Source organism: Lepus europaeus, chromosome 23 (genome assembly GCF_033115175.1).
Source record: "Lepus europaeus isolate LE1 chromosome 23, mLepTim1.pri, whole genome shotgun sequence".
Classification (NCBI taxonomy): domain Eukaryota; kingdom Metazoa; phylum Chordata; class Mammalia; order Lagomorpha; family Leporidae; genus Lepus; species Lepus europaeus.
Genome location: NC_084849.1, coordinates 838,910 through 850,272, shown reverse-complemented (window position 1 = coordinate 850,272; position 11,363 = coordinate 838,910).

Here is an 11,363-nt window from a genome sequence, read left to right as displayed (position 1 = left end):
CCCTGGCTGACGTGTGTGTCCTGGGGTGCTGCTGACACGGGGGCGTTCCTGACCCTGCCTGCCCGTGCCCTGGTCACCACGGCAACATGGAGCCCCCGCAGGCCCCCAAGCTTGGACTCAGCAGCCGGTCATCCCTGGGACTGGGAGGGACCTTCTACTTCTGGAACGAAAGTGGGTGCAGTTGGGAGGGGGGGTGGCCGGGTGGCAGAAGAGATGGGACTGCTGTGGGACAGGATTTCTCCCTGGGTCCCTGGCCAGCGGCACCCAGCGGCACACCTGGGGCCCCTGTTTCTGGTCACTTTCTCACTGAGCCTGGTCACACCCTGCGTCCCAGTCACACCGCTGCTGCCTCCTTGGAGCCAGGAGGGTCTCTGGCCTCTAGGCAGATGGGAAGGACCACCTCCCTTCCCAGGCGGGAGCAGGCTCCCGGCCTTTCTCAGGGACACCTGTCTGCACCCCCCACCCCACCCCCAGCCACTCTGGGGCGGGGTGGTCGGCAGGGAACCGGCCCAGCGGGGAGCCTGGCGGAGCTCAGTGCCTCCGGCTTCTTGCTGCTGTGGTGATCTTTTGTAAAACTTTCCACCTGTTCTGCTCGGTGAGGAGGCCAGCAGCTGGCTCCCCAGGCCGCAGCCCGCCCTCCCCATGCAGCCTTGGTCTCCGTGAGGGGCGCGGTGGAGCCTGGGGTCGGTGGCCCCTCCAGCAGACGGGAAGAGCCGTCTTCCCTGAACCGCCTGGCAACCCTGGGCGCTTCTCTGTTTCTCCCAGGACGTCCTCCAGGAAGTGGTGTGGATGCAGTGGAGCTCTGCTCAGGTTCTGCCTTCCACAGAAGGGCCCCGGTCGGCGTGGCGCCATCTCAGGTCCCCGTCTGCCTGGCACAGCCGCTCAGTCTGACCTAGCACTTGTGGGGCTCGTGGGCTGGTGCTTGCCTCCGTGGGTCCTGCCTCTCGAGCAGGGATGTCAAAGAACCACGATATCCCTGTGGTCACCATTGGAACCCCTGGAGATTTCCTGTGAAAGTCCGGTTTTTCAGGCCGGCTGCGCTGGCTCTGCTGGGGAAGTGGCATTGGCAGCCTGCAGCCCAGGGGGCCCTGGCCAGGAAGTGTGGAGGCCTCCGCATGGCCCAGCCTGCGAGCAAACCCACGTGTTCCCTGTGTGCATGGGGTGGAGGCCACAGCGTGTTCACATTGACGCCCGCTGCAGGCGGGGAAAGTGAGGCATGGTATCAGCCCAGCTATGTCACAGGACACCACACACGGGTGGCCCAAGCTGCTTACTCCTCAGGCCGGGCTGGGCATCTGGTCAGCTGTCCTGCCCTGGAGGGGAAGGCCAGCCACATCACCCCGAGGCCCCCGTGACCCCACCCAACCCTGACCACCCCTAGAGGCCCTGCCTGCTAACACCATTGCTCTGGGGTCAGGGCTGCCACACGTGGGTGAGGGGCTGTAAAAAGCCCACCACAGACACGGAGGGGGGACCCAGGCCAGGCTCCAGACGCCGCTCCCCACTCCCTGCTGCCTTTCCAGGGCCTCCTTGAGAAACCTGTCGAGCAGATGATGGGGGCTCAGGTCACCCTGGAATAGTCGTGAGAAATCCAGGCTCTGGTGTTTCACAAACAACAACTCCTTGTATCCTAGCAAGGAAGCGGCACACCCATTTTCCAGATGAGGAAACTGAGGCTGAGGGGGCAGTGAATCAACAAGGACCAGGTGCTGCTTGAGCAGCACAGCTGGGGAGAAGCCCAGGGGTCAGGGTCTTGGCCGCCCCGGCCCCAGGTGTGTGGAGCAGGCCAAGAAGTCCCAGGGACACTGAGCAGACGCCAGGGCCAGGCTGTCCATGTCCTCCAGCCCCTGGGGTCTTCAGGGCCCCTGCTGGCTCAACGGTCCCCTCCTTCCTGTGGGTGCACACGAAGGGTTTGCAGGACCCAGCTGCACCTGCAGAGAGACGCCCGGCAGAGCCCGGACCCTGCTGCTCAGTCCTGACACCGCAGCAGCGCTGTCTGTCTGTCTGTCTCTGGTTTTCCCTTGCTCCTTTGGGGTCCCACGGACAGGCCCGGCTGCTCCCCTCATGGCTGCTTTTCACTGGCTCTGGGCCAGAAGCTCTTTATGGCCTGGACTTCCGGCACAGCACCTGGTGCCACAGGCAAGTGCCTGAGCATCCCTGTCATCGCTTATTCGCTGAACAAACATTTGTGAAGCCTGGCACTTTGTGGCCACAACCGGCCGGACCTGCATCTGTGAAGTCAGCCCACGGTCTGGCCGCTGAGGAGGCAGCCGGTGAGACAGGAGCGGGACCCCAGAAGGTGCGGGCTGAAGCTGGGATGCCCTGCAGGACAGGAGAGCAGGGAGTGGGATGGGGCCACCGGAGGGGCTGTGTGCGGACGGCCCTGAGGCACGAGTGAGCTGGGGGCCCAGAGGGCAGGGGCAGCTCCTCACCCCACGGGCAATTTTGGGTTTTGTTCTGAGGGCCGGGGGAATCCCAGGCAGAGGCACTGGTGCAGCCACCTCACAGGCTCCCTCCGGGATGCAGTCACTTGCTCACCCCCAGCAGTGTCGGGAGGCAGGGCCCATGGGACTGACAGGAAGCCTGGGAGGGGAGAGAAGTCCAGACCCAGGCTGCAGTGGCCGCTGTCCCATCCACAAGCAGCCACACCCACCCCAGGAGTGACAGGCAGACAGGTGCGGGGCCACACCCACCTGGGAGTGACAGGCAGGCACATGCTGAGCCCCGAGGAGCTCCCAGGAGCATTCAAAAGTACAGAAGGGTGGGGCGGGAGTGGAGCCGCAGGGGCCGGCACTGGGCGCTGAGATGGGGCTCTCCAGCGGCCAGGGTTGCATCACCCGGGATGCCCCTCTGAACAGACCCTGATGCAATCCACTCCCTGCTTGCAGCATGGCCAGCCCAGGCCAGCCTGGCCTCTGCCGTCCCTGGGCCCCCAGCCTCACGGCCTCTGTGCCCCTCCTCCCGGGCCCTGCAAGCTCAGTTCCCTTACCCCAGCCCACAGGCCGTGAATCTGCTAAAAGCAAGGTGTGTGGCCCGGGCGTGAGCGGAGCGTGGAGCACAGAGCTGTGTGCAGGCCACACCTGGCCATGCGGGCACAGCACAGGGACTCCCGGTGCTCTGACCACGTGGCGCCGAGTCTGTGATGACCACGGGCAGCCACGGATGAGGCCGGTGCTCAGGATGTTCAAGCCCCCTGTTAAGAGAAGAGTTCCAGATTGGTGCCTCCTCACACGGGCACCATAAACGTTACGAAAATGGGCGCAGAACACGGAGGAGGCGGTGTACGGATTCACAGCCAGACCGAACTTAGAGAAAATAAATTCGTAGCCGGTGACCAACTGCCCATGCACATTGTGGAACACGTGGCCCCGACCCCCAGGGGCAAGGCATTTTTACATTTTAGGAGGGCTGGGGGTGGGGGTGGGGGTGAGGGGCCGCAGGCAGAGGGGAATTCCTGGAACTGGTATTTCAAGTGTTCCAGCAACTGGTCTTTCAGGTGGCTGTGGGGGTGGGGTATGAAGGCAATAGGTGTGAGACCCAGTGGAGATTCGAGGGCAGGGAACGCCTTCCAGTGCTTACCTCTGTGGGCAGTGAGCGAGAATGGCTGAGGCTGAGGCTTACGTCCTTCTTCCACCACCCCCACAGGCAGTCGCTGGACAAGCCCTCGAGGCAAAGCCAGTTTTGTGAGGGGGACCTGGCATCAAGTATACCTGGGGGGGTGAGGCTCCCATCTCCCACCTAGTAGGTGCCTCTGGGCTATGGAGCCCTGGACCCCAGTATCAGGCCCGCAGCAGCCAGCGACCTCAGAGTCAGAGAGGCACTGCCATCACTAACACAAGAGACAGAGGGCTGAGGCCGAGCTGTCAGGAGGGGGGGCGAGCATTCCCTGGGGGGCCCAGCTGTGGAAAAGGCTCAGGCTGGGGAGACGCACAGAGGCCACTTGCAGGTGGCTGTGCCCAGGCTGGGAGTGGCCTCCAGGGCCCGGTGCACCCAGCACCTCTCACCACCAGGCTCCTGCGCTTCTGTCGCCGAGACAGCCGATTGCCTCGGTCAGAGTCTTCATTTCAGTTCAGACCTAAAGGGTACTTTATTGTAAAACAGGCACAATGCGGCATCTACCATGGGGCCATGCAGGTCACTCACGTGCTGGCGACCCCTCCCCCCATTGTAGGACATTGCAGCATCCGCAGGAAGCCCCGAGCCCAGCACTCCGCCCCCACCCCCACCCCCGCCCTCCTGTCTACTTCCTGTCTGTGCTGGAAGAACCTCAGCACCTCCTGTGGTGCAGTCAGTCTGTCCTGCGCCTGGCGGGGGGGGGGGGGGGGGGGGGGGTCCTCACGTGTCCTCCACTCTGTCGCCTCTGCTGGTGCTTTTCATGTGGGCTGCACCCCAATCCGACGGCCCTGCACTCCAGTGGGCACCCATTTAGCATGTGCCTCTTGGGTTTGGCAAGCTGGGCCTCCAGGAGGGGGGGCCCGACAAGTGCCCCTCCTATCCCGCAGGTCACAGAAACATCAGTTAGGGGCTACGGGTGAGGTCACAGCCCATCCTCTCCAGGAGGAGCACAGAGATGGCAGAGAGCAGGCCGCCCCAAGGAGGCCACTGAGTAGAGGCCCTGCCTGGTCAGAGTCGTCACAGCGGAGGCCCCAGACAGCCCTGTAGGGACCCCAGCCTCCTCGTGCAGAGCAACAGGCTGCTGCGGGCCCCAGCAAGGAGACAGGAGACTCAGGATGGCTCTCGGTCCTTGGATTCCCTTGGCCTCATTGCCGTGCGCTGTCTTCCCACCCACCCCCACTCCCACTGAGGACAGCGACTGTCAGCTGTCCCGCCTGTCAGCGGCACGCACCCGACAGTGCTCCTTGCCGGGTCTCCCACTGCATTCCAGGCCTGGGGACCCTCCTGCCGGCTGGCGGACGGATCAGCCTGGAGCCCCGGCACCTACCTCTTAGAGCGTTGCTCTGAAGGCAGGGCCGGGGAAGACGGGTGCTCTGCACTTCTGAACCCGGACCAACGCAGACTTGGCTGCTTTGCCCGATGCCGCCTGGGAAACGCCCCCAGAGGAAGTCCTGCAGCCCAGGAGGGGAGAGCAGTGTCCACTGTCGCTTCCAGAAGGGCCGTGGAAACACGTCCACCTCAGGACCGCGGGGCTCAGAGTGCGCCGTGTGTGAGCTTATCCAGAAGGGATCCGGAATGAAGCAGTGTGAGAGATTTCACGCCAGAGGGAGCCAGGCCCACGTCAGGACGCTGGGACAGAAAACAAACAGAGGATGCTGAAGGAGTCGCGAATGGAGGGAGGGTGACTGCACCTGTGTGGATGGGAGAGGCTTGCTGGCCGGTCAGCCACCTGCCGCCCACCACGAGTGGACTCAGCTCAGAGTAAGGGCAGCCCTGGCCTGCCAGCTCGGACTCCCAGGCCTTGAGGCTGGGGTTACCCAGGCAGGCGGCTGAGGACTTGCTGGGGAGCAGCCCGCCCAGGGCCCGTCTGTCCCGCCGACCGCGGCCCCCTTTCTGTCCTGGGAAATAGGCCAACCTGCACATTCTCCGTGTCCCCCCACCCCCCGCTGACGAACAGGTGCCCTTTGTGGTGGGTTTGGTGCCCAGTGAGCGAGTGATCTTAGTACCTTTCTCAGACCCCTCCGAGCAACCACCTTGGGAACTTTCTCTTTTTATTTGAGGTGACATTCACACAACAAAATTATCCATCCTCAAGTGTCCAGTGCGGTGACTTCATTACAGTCACAATGCTCTCTAGTTCCAGAACACTCCATTACCCCCAAAAGAAAACCCACGCTCACGAACAGTCACTCCTCACCATCCTTCCCACCATCTCTGGAAGCTGCCATCCTTCTCACCTGTATTTTTTTTTTAATAAGATTTATTTATTTATTCGAAAGGCAGAGTTACAGAGAGGCAGAGAGAGAGAGAGGTCATCCATCTGCTGGTCCACTCCCCAGATGGCTGCAATGGCCAGAGCTACATCAATCCAAAGCCAGGAGCCAGGAGCTTCTTCTGGGTCTCCCACGCGGGTGCAGGGGCCCAAGGACTTGGGCCATCTTCTACTGCTTTCCCAGGCCACAGCAGAGAGCTGGATCAGAAGTGGAGCTGCCAGGTCTCAAACTGGCGCCCATATGGGATGCCGGCACTTCAGGCCAGGGTGTTAACCCGCTGCACCACAGCGCTGGCCCCAGGCATTTTCTTTTTTAAAGATTTATTTGTCTATTTGAAAGTCAGGGGGCCCATGCTATGGTGTAGCCAGTAAAGCCATTGCCTGCAGTACTGGCATCCCATATGGCTGCCAGTTTGAGTCCCGTCTGCTCCACTTTCGATCCAGCTCTCTGCTATGGCCTAGGAAAGCAGTGGAAGATGGTCCAAGTGCTTGGGGCCCTGCCCCCACGTGGGAGACCTGGAGGAAGCTCCTGGCTCATGGCTTCGGATCGGCACAGTTCCTGCCATTGCAGCCAATTGGGGAGTGAACCATCTGACTCTCAAGTAAAAAATAAATAAATCTTTAAAAAAAACAAAAAGGGAACCAGCGTCGTGGCTCACTAGGCTAATCCTCCGCCTGCAGTGCTGGCACCCCGGGTTCTAGTCCCGGTTGGGGCGCCGGATTCTGTCCCGGTTGCTCCTCTTCCAGTCCAGCTCTCTGCTGTGGCCTGGGAAGGCAGTGGAGGATGGCCCAGGTGCTTGGGTCCCCGCACCCGCATGGGAGACCAGGAGGAAGCTCCCGGCTCCTGGCTTCAGATCAGCACAGCTCCAGCCGTTGCAGCCATTTGGCATCCCACATGAGTGCAGAGACTTCACCACTTGGGCCACCTTCCACTGCTTTCCCAGGCACATTAGCAGGGAGCTGGATCAGAAGTGCAACATCGGGGACTCGAACCAGCACCCATGTGGGATGCTGGCGCCACAGGCCAGGGCTCTAACCCGCTGCACCACAGCACCAGCCCTGGACTTTGCCCATTTTACAGAGCAGGAAACTGAGGTCCAGAGAAGAGAGATTAAGATGTGACTGTCAAGGCCGGCGCTGTGGTGTAGCGAATTAAGCTGCCACCTGCAACTCTGGCATCCCATGTGAGCACCAGTTCAAAGTCCCAGCTGCTCCAGTTCCAATCCAGCTCCCTGCTGATGTGCTTGGGAAAGCAGCAGGAGACAGCCCAAGTGCTTGGGCCCCTGCGCCCGTGGAGTTCCAGGCTCCTGGCTTCACCCTGGCCCAGCCCTGGCCATTGAGACCATCTGGGGAGTGAAGCAGTGGATGGAAGCATGCTGATTCTGAGTCTGACTTTTAAATAAATAAATACATCTTTAAAAAAAAAAAAAAAAAAAGAGGTGCTGTCTCTTGCCCGACCTCAGAGGCCCCTTACTGTGATCGTCGGGCCGGGGCTCCCCGTTGTCACGAGCAGTGGTGGGAGGGGGGAAGGCTCGTCGTAGAAGCAGTGATAGCCAGCGACTTCAGGAGGCAATCCTGGAGCCAAAGCAGCATTTGGACAAACAGCCAGTCAGTGCCAAGGCCCCGTGCCCATCAGAGGGGGAAGACCATGCTGTGCCCATCAGGGGACTTCTGGGGTGGCCCAGGGAGAGATGCCAGCAGCTTGGACTGGGGGTGGCCATGGGGGATGGACTTGGGCAGAAGAAGAAAGTAGATGAGTGGTTGGCTGGCTAGGAGCAGCCCCTGGGGAGTGGTGCCACCTACCGAGGCAGGAGGGCAGGACTTCCAGGTTGGGGAAAGGAGGGGACCAGGGGTGCTGGCACGGGAGTCAGGGGTGAGGCGCTCGGGGGAGGCCCCAGCCCTGCTGCTGCCCCAGGCCCTTGGTGACTCAGTCCAGCAGGAGCTCTGCGTGTCTTTAGGATGTCCCTCGAGGCCCCTGACCGCCCATGCAGGAGCCGGGGCTGGCCGTGGCTGTGTCCGGCTGAGTCACCGGCAAGACTGAGGCCTCCTGAGGAACCAGTCCGGCCGGCTGCAGGCTCCTGGCCAGCTTGGGCCTCCTCTGGAAGGGGCTGAAGTTCAAGGACTGGAGCCTCGGGAGGCTGGGAAGGTGCTGGATAAAGCCGCGTGTGCCTGGACCCCGTCGACCCCCCTCCTGGCCACCCTGGCCACCTCCACAAGACTCCTCGGTGCCCTCAGCCCCCTGGGCAGCCGGGGGTGGCTCCTTCCACTCAGGGGTAGTGACTGCCTGGAGCGCCCCCAGCCCCATCCTCCCCCATCCTCCTTCTTCCTCTCCTCGCTGAGTTTCACGTGATGCAAAATGGCACCGTGGGCAATTCCGTGGTGTCGCAGGACACGGTGCAACCATCCGCTGTGTCCAGGCCCAAACCTCTCACCGCCGCCGGAGGAGACCCCAGTCACTCTGGCCCCGCCAGCCTCTCTGGGCTTGCCTGTGCGGCCCTGTGTCTGTCTCCACCCCGAGGACAGTGCCGTTCACCCCCGTGGTGGCCTGGGTGTCTGAACATTCCAGACCGACTCTGCCGAGGCAGCAGTCCCACGCAGGCAGGTCAGTGAGTTTGGACAAATGTGTGGGCCCCCCGCCCCAGTCGTCCACCACCCCGGGGCTCTCTGCCGCCTTTCCCAGGGGGCCACCATCCACATCCACTGACCTCCCTTCCAGACCCCTGCACAGGAACTGCTCGGCACGGCTCGGCTTGGCACTGAGCCTCTGCTCCTGGCTCTCGGGCCCTGTGGCAGGGCAGGCAGGTGTGGCAGGGGCATCCCAGCAGTGTCCCTGCCCGAGGACTCTCCACTCCATCGTGAGGTTGCCTCTGGCTTTGGGCTATTAGGAATAAAGCCGAGAACATTCTCTCTCTCTCTCTCTCTCTCTCTCTCTCTCTTTTTTAAAGATTTTATTTATGCATTTGAGAGGCAGAGTTACAGAGAGAGAAAGAGGTCTTCCATCTGCTGGTTCACTCAAATAGCCACGACGGCCAGAGCTGAGCCAATCCAAAGCCAGGAGCCAGGAGCTTCTTCCAGGTCTCCCACATGGGGGCAGGGGCCCAAGCCCTAGGGCCGTCTTCCACTGCTTTCCTGGGGCATACGGAGAGCTGGAGCGGAAGAGGAGCAGCCCATATGGGGTGCCAGCACTGCAGGCCACCACGGTGCCAGCCCCCAGAAATGGTTTTGTGTAAACACCTAGGTATAAGATTGCCGAGTCAGCCCTCAGGCGAGCTGATGTTTCAGCATAAAAATGGCTTCTTGGGACCTGGCGGGTACTGGGGTTGACGTCCCCTGTGTCCTCAGGCTGTCACCACTCAACCCTCCAGAGCCAGCAGGTAAGCCCCCTCCCATCCCCAGCTCCAGCACCAAGGGTAGGCCGTTCCCTGCTGCCTCTCCTTTGGTACCAAGTAGCTGAAGCCTCAGGTGCTAGCCCTGGGTTCTGAGAAGCTGTCTGGAGGGCTGGGCTCCAGGACAGACCTAGCCCAGGGCCGCGGGGTGGGGAGGTATGTGGGAAAACTCCCCTAGATGTCCTCTGATCATCACTGCTCCCTGGAACGCAGAGAGCCTCGCCCAGCTCCACCCTGGCCTGGAGGGGCCTCAGGTCCCTGCCACCTGGCCCCTGCCCGGTGTGGCCTGGGATCGGGGCCTGGGCCCCAGGCAGCTGTGAGGACCGCATTTGGGAAGCGGGTCAGCCCCCCCCCCCCCCCCCCCCGTCGCCTAGCTCCAGGGTGATTGACTGCCAGGGTTTTTGGCTGTATCTGTGGCCGCTGTTGTAAGGCCGCCACAGAACACACCCAACGCCGGAGTCAGAGAAAGGGTTTACTGGGGAAAACCTGACAGACCAGAGGGAAGGGGAGGAGAGTGTAGGAGAGAGAGAGATTGAGAGAGCTAAGTGTTCGGGAACAGGTCCTCTTAAAACTTTGCCAGGGGGCTGGCAGGGAAGTAGGAACAGCGAATCTGATTAGGATGGGGGTGGAGCTGACATTGGTGGTTGGGCCATGGGGTCACCTGGCTTCCCTGTCGCCATGGCAACAGGGGCTACAGCCTAGGATGGTGTCTGGGGCATAGATTGCACCATGGATAAGACTGTGCCATTTTACTAACAACTGTTAGGTTTTTATAAAGATTTATTTATTTGAAATCCAGAATGGGGTAGAGGGAAGAGAGAGAGAAAGAGAGATCTCATTCCTGGGTTTACTCCCCAAATGTCCACAGCTACCTGGGATGGGCCAAGCTGAAGCCAGCAGTCAGATACTCACTCCACCGCCGCCCCCACCACGTGTGGCAGGGACTCTAGGACTGGGGCCATCACCTGCTGCTTCCTACGCTGCTCCTTGGCAGGCAGCTGGACAGCTGGTGGAGCAGGATTCAAACCCAGCACTCCCCCCTGAAGCGTCAGTGCCAGGCCCACCCCCAGCGCCTGTGTTTGGTTTTATTTACCGCAGCTGGCATGGCTGTTGTACTGGGTGGGTTAAGCTCCCACTTGCGATGCCGGCATCCCATGTTGGACTGATGTGACTCCCGGCTGCTGCGCTTTCTAATCCAGCTTCCTGCTAACGTGTCGGAGGAGGCAGCAGATGGCCCAAGTCCTTGAGCTCCTGCCAGCCACACGGGAGACCAGGATGGAGTTCCTGGCTCCTGGCTTCAGCCTGGCCCAGCCCTGCTTATTGCAGCCAGTTAAGGAGTGAACCAAGGATGGGAACTCTGGGGCCAGCACTGTGGCGCAGCTGGTTAAAGCCCGAGCCTGCAGCGCCAGCATCCCATATGGGCACTGGTTCGAGTCCCCACTGTCCACTTCAGATCCAGCTCTGCTATGGCCTGGGAGAGCAGTAGAAGGTGGCCCAAGTCCTTGGGCCCCTGCACCCACATGGGAGACCCAGAAGAAGCTCTGGCTCCTGGCTTCAGATCAGCCGTTGCGGTCATCTAGGGAGTGAACCAGCAGATGGAAGACCTCTCTCTCTCTCTCTCTCTCGCTCTGGCTCTGGCTCTACCTTTCTGTAACTCTGTCTTTCAAATAAATAAAATAAATCTTTTTTAAGAAAAGGATGGAAAATATATTTGTCAATCTGCTTTTCTTTTAAAAAAAAATGTATTTATTTGAAAGCAGAGTTAGAGACAGAGGTGGGGGGAGAGTCTTCCATCCACTGGTTCACTCCCCAAGTGCTGCAATGGCCAGGGCTGGGCCAGGCAGAAGCCAGGAGCCAGGGGCTTCTTCTGGGTCTCCCAAGTGGTTGCAGGGACCCAAGCATCTGGGCCATCTTCTGCTGCTTTTGTTAGTAAAATGGTGCAGTCCTGACACCATCCTAGGCTCTCGCCCGGGCCGCCGTGCTGGAAGCCAGGTGGCCACATGGCCCAACCACCGGTGTCAGCCCCATCCCCATCCTAATGGGATTCTTCGCCCCCTCCCTCCGGTCTGTTGGGTTTCCTCCAATAAACC